We start from the raw sequence: 6,066 nt of genomic DNA on the forward strand, positions 1-6,066 counted from the left end.
CCTTTGATATTAGGGCAAAAATCTTATTCTTGATAACAATTTTTGTATTGTTTTCCTGTAAAAATATCTAAAAATCCTTAAAACAAGATCAGTTTATCTTGTTTTAGAAACAACACTGCATAAGATATTTAGGTTTTTCAGAGAATGTATTTTTAACATGTGTATTTTGTCTTACTGTACTGGCAGAGTTTTTATTGTCAAAACAAGTGAAAAAGTCTACCAGTGCTGAAGAAGTAATCCAAAGTATTTAGAATACGTTACTGACCTTGAGTAATCTAACGGAATACATTACAAATTACATTTTACAGCATGTATTCTGTAATCTGTAGTGGAATACATTTCAAAAGTAACCCTCCCAACCCTGTATATATATATATATATATATATATATATATGTGTGTGTGTGTGTGTGTGTGTGTGTGTGTGTGTATCAGTGTATCATGAGAAATGTCTTGATAAAATAATCAAAAGGCATTGCAGAAGTGAATTTTATGTGTGTGAATTTTCCTTTGTTTTCTATAAGCAAACAAACACGAAGGAGCTGAAATCAACTTAACCATCTTTATTCAACAATTTTTACCATCCACCTAAAACAATAAATTTTGTGCAAGCAAAAACCAGCCTCCCGACCCGCAGCCCGAACTGAAACACGCACTGCAACCACCATTTGTCGTTCATTTGTGCCGTTAAAAGAAATATCATACTATATTCCTTTCTTTGTATTTAACAAGATAGCTTTTGGGAGCCGTGAAATCGCGTAGGCTAAACCGCATGTCAGTCACTTTCACCTGTCTCCATCATTTGTGCTTGCTTCTGGTTTGTGCCGTGTTTGGTATTGTTGAAGCATTCATTTTTTGGCTAAGATTTAATCTTTCACCCCATCAAAGTCAAACACATCTCTCTTTCTCTGTCAGGAAATATCAGATTTGGTCTGATATTTAAACCAGGGATGCAAACTACTCACCTTTCATCTAAAGTTACTTAAAGCTCTCTTGTTAAATACAAATAAAGGAATATGGTATGATATTTCTTTTAATGGCACAAATCAGCTCAAACGAATGATACCGGTTTGGAGCGAATTAGACTTCATGGTGTGGAGAGTGACGTCACTGCTCCCGAATACAAGCTGTTATTTCTAAGGAAGGTAAGTAGATACAAGATTCATTTTAACTGCAAAAAACTACTTTTTTTCTTCCAGTAAAAGTTAAGTGACTGTTTAATTTCACACAATTCTAGCAGTGAAGGGGTAAAACACTTGTTGGTTATTACTTTTTTATTTTTTCTCAGAAAATGTCTGGCCTAAATCTTGGACATTTTGCCTCAAACATCTTTGACATGTTAACTGCCATTATCTGTGTCAGTTACATTTTGCCAATAACATAATCGATTCAGGTACAATTAAAATATAAATTCAAAATTCTACATGTTAGATCCATAAGACCCAGACTACAATTGTAAAAGAGGAATGTGATAAAAGAATGAGTACATTGTGTATTTACTGTGTGTATAGCTACTGTCAGTCAACAAAAATCTTTATGAAGATGAGCACAACAAAAGATGAAGCACAAACTTTATTTGCGAAGTTATAAACAGATATACACAGCAGGATGGTGTAGAAAAAAAAAAAAAATATATATATATATATATATATATATATATATATATATATATACACATATACACATTTTCATTTGAAAGAGACACTTTCGTAATACACGTAAGTAATACACAACATTAGTTTAAACACTACCATTTGTTCCACAAAAGTGTGCTCGCTTGCCTTCTCTGTATCATCAGCTGACCGTCATTCCAAGAGTCTGTCTTTTCTCGATCGTACACAGGCAATTATTTTAATAAAAATAAAATATTTAAAGATGATCATGCAGTATTTTAAAATGAATGTGATATACTGAAAAAAATGCAGATCACCTTTCAGTTGTAAGTTCTGGAAAGTTCATCGGCTTTCTCCAACGACTCGAGCCGTTGCCCTTGCTCACCTCTGTCACGTGTTTCAGTTTGGGGTGCGGGTCGGGAGGCTGGTTCTGTTGACAGCATCATGATTACCAGCTGCCATCCTGGACACACATCATTGTGCACGCTCAGGTAGGACCGCGTTCAGCATTTCACAGCAACAGTGAACGAGCCACCATTAACTTCTGATATGCTTCGCATGCGCGGATCCAATAATCATGTAAAATGTTCATACCCTAGTCCAATGACAGGCCGTCTTACATCCTCTTCGAGTGGCATGTGGGAGAGGGAGTGTGTCTTATAACTGAGTTGAAAGTTCATTGGTTGCTCCCACGAGTCAACAGTCCAATGGCATTTTTTTTTAACTCGATTCTCAATTGGTTAAAGAAAAGGAAAAGAAAAAGGAAAAGCAAAACAAAAAGGAAAAGCCATTGGAAAATTAATAAGAAATGCAATAGCTAAATACCTTTTTAAAATGCAATGTAAACAGTGATTTTAAAGAGCATTAAAAAGTGCATTTAAAAGGCTCATTAATTTACTCATTTATTGCTACATTTAATGACATTTTAAACATGAAAAAATATGATTTATTAATGCCCAATTTTATTTTATTAAATAAAATGAAATTTGCAAACACTAATTAAATAAACACATTTAAATGTGTCTATTTATTTGTCCATTTATAAATTGACTTATTTATTCAAGTTTTTATTTTCAAATGAATAGATTTATCATTTATTCCCTCATTCTTTTTTAATTGGCACTCCTGGGCTTCAGCTGGTATGGATTGACAAATGGTAAAAGAAAAGTCAAACAATAAAGAAAAGCAATTGGCAAATGGATGAAGAAAAGCTATTGCCAAATACTTTTTAAAACGCAATTTAAAAGGTGCATTTAAAAATAATTTATTAATGTGCTGTTTTATTGCTAAATATAAGTACATTTTAAAACATGAATTAAATAAACACATTTAAATGTGTCTATTTATTTGTCCATTTATAAATTGGTTTATTTATTCACATTTAAATTTGTCTATTTATTTGTCCATTTATAAATTGGTTTTATTTATTCACATTTTTATTTTCCTTTTTTTTTTATTTTTTTTTTTTATTTGGAATGCCCAATTCACAATGTGCTTTTTTTTAAGTCCTCGTGGTCGCATAGTGATTCGCCTCAGTCCGGGTGGTGGAGGACGAATCCCAGTTGCCTCCGCGTCTGAGATCGTCAACCCACGCATCTTATCACGTGGCTTGTTGAGCGCGTTGTCACGGAGACATAGCGCGTGTGGAGGCTTCACGCCATCCACCGCGGCAACCACGCTCAACTCACCACGCGGCCCACCGAGAACGAAACACATTATAGCGACCACGAGGAGGTTACCCCGTGTGACTCTACCCTCCCTAGCAACCGGGCCAATTTGGTTGCTTAGGAGACCTGGCTGGAGTCACTCAGCACATTTTTATTTTCAAATTAATAGATTGATAATTTATTCCTTCATTCTTTTTTAAATGGCACTCCTGGGCTTCCATAGGAAGCGTACACACCTTGCTAGGTGGCAAATAGCTGGCAAGCAACTGAAACTAGCACCCTAAAAACAGCAAATACATAGGTAGCTAATATGTATAGCTAATACTCGCTAAATCTCTTTGGGTGAGGGGTGAAGATGAGTTTAGGTACAGATGCTGCATTCCATTCATATTGGATGTGAGATGTTCCACTTGATATCTCCAATTTCCGACTAAAGGCATTACAGTGCCAGATGCTCGGAAGATGACATTAAAGGAAACAAATCTGCAATGCTCCTGTTAGCTTAGCAGGTATTTGACTGTCACCAGAGATGTCTCCTAGTAACCCAGTTCATAAACAATCTGCAATGCTAACATTTGTGCTACAGGTGTACGATTATCAAAAAAAGAGTATAATTTACCAAGTTTTGAACACCTGCTACTCTGCTAACGTTTGTTAAACACGCTTTAATATCATGTAATGGAGGAACTTTGACTCATTTATCAATATTATTTAATAAAAGTGAATGTTTATCACTTATTTTGTACATCTTCCTGGGTGCCGACAAGATTGTGTGACGTCATGCACGTGCATCTCGGCGAAATCGGAGCTTAAAATTTCCGCACGACTTTCCAAGTTGTAATTACGACTTCTAGTGGCGTTCCATTGCACTTTTCCCAGTAGGAAGTTGGAAAATCCGACTTTCCGAGTTGAATGGAATGCAGTAAGAGGCAGATTGCTAATGTTAGTTAGCTAGCTTTGCTAGCATCACTTACACTTAGCTTATCTTTCTTTATGCTTCCTGTCTAAGTGCCGATAAAAGTTTGACGTGGTCCCAGCCGTCTCGGTAAGCATTGCATTGCAGAATTAACCTACTGTTGTGTGTTTTCTTTTGGACGCTTTATTGCAGATAAACTCTTTGTGGTTTAGGTCAGTGTTTCCCGAAACTTTTTACGATTAAAAAATCCCATGGCACACCACTATCCCACATAACCACAGTCGATAGTTCACCATCTGTCACTCACTCGACGTTGTGTCGATGTAGTGACACTAGGGGTCACTCTTGGGAGCCCCAAACACCTCTGCTTTTTGAAAAAAGGCCAATGGGAATTGGTGAGTGGGATTTGCATGCCAGTCCCCCAGACATACGGGTATAAAAGGAGCTGGTATGCAACCACTAGTTCAGATTTTCTCTTCGGAGCCGAGCGGTTGTATTCAGTGCACTGAATTCAATTTCTCCCTACCGTTCATCTCAAACTGCTGGATTTACGGCACATTTCAGTGGCTTCTCCACCCCTGCACCCATGGAGTGCAGAGAACGCCCCTGGGCGCTTCGGCAGAACAAAACAAAAGAGTATATTCTAAAAAAAAATATTTTCAATTCTAAAAGAGCGGCACACACAGAACGTCTTTTTAAAGATGCCTTTCCATTTGTGTGTTATTCCTGGTTGCGGTCATTATCTCTCCGCTTCTGACGGTCATGATCTCTGTCTTCGTGTCTGGGCGCTGCCCACATGAAGACATCGTTCGTGGATGGGTCTTGTCCTCATTGCGAGAACATGACCATGGCAACATTGCGGTCGCGGCTTGCTTTCGTAATAAAGCAAGCCACCCCAGCAGCTCCCCGCCTCAGTCCTTCTACCTACGGGTATGATTTACCTTCCCGGAAGTGCATGAGGAGCTGACAAGATCATGGGGGGCACCTTTTACTACCTGATCCCGATCTTTCAGCTCCCCCGCTCTCACTATCCTCAATGGTGGGGCAGCCAAGTGGTATTCGGTGATCCCCCAGGTGGATAAGGTGCTCGCAGTGCACTTGTGCCCGCAGAGCGCCGCCACCTGGCGCAGGCGCCCGAAGCTCCCGTCCAGGGCCTGTAGGTTCACGTCGTCCATGGTGACTAAGGCCTACGGTGCCACTGGACAAGCCACCTCCGCCCTGCACACCATGGCTCTCCTGCAGGTACACCAAGCCAAGGTGCTAAAAGAGCTGCACGAGGTTAGTTCTGACCCAGGATTGATGAAGACCCTGCACCCGCCCCCGCGGCCCGGCCCGGCATGGAGCCCACCGCAGGAAGCAGACGCCACCCATCTCATGGCCGGCCACCAAGAACCCAAGGAAGGTTTCAAAGCACCCCTGAGACGGGCGACCCAGGGACGAGGAGACCCGCTTCTATGGAGCTGGTGGACAGACCACTCCATCCCCCAGTGGAGGGCCAGGAGGAGAATCTTTTGTTTCATTTTTCACCGCATGCCCAAGAGGCTGCGGTACCCAAAACTTCAACAAAAGAGTGGTTTTCTTGTTCCCTGGGTCACATGTCAGGTACGCACGGCCGTTGTCACGACTGGCATCCACGTCCCATTTTGTGAGGTTTGGCACTTCAGCGGCTGACCCCACGCCCCTGTGCGCCCAGCTGTGGCACAAACATGCCCACACCGGGTTGGTTTCGACAGACTGCGGGGACGATATTCCTTCTCCCCCCTCCTCGACCAATCTTATGGTGGGCGTCAGGAGCCAGGTAAGTGCTTCGATGTCTCTGGACTCAGCACGGCCACAGGGTTCGAGCCCCCTCGACGTGGTGCCTCAGGCTC

The sequence above is a fragment of the Myxocyprinus asiaticus genome, chromosome 18 (assembly GCF_019703515.2).
Source record: "Myxocyprinus asiaticus isolate MX2 ecotype Aquarium Trade chromosome 18, UBuf_Myxa_2, whole genome shotgun sequence".
Taxonomy (NCBI): Eukaryota; Metazoa; Chordata; class Actinopteri; order Cypriniformes; family Catostomidae; genus Myxocyprinus; species Myxocyprinus asiaticus.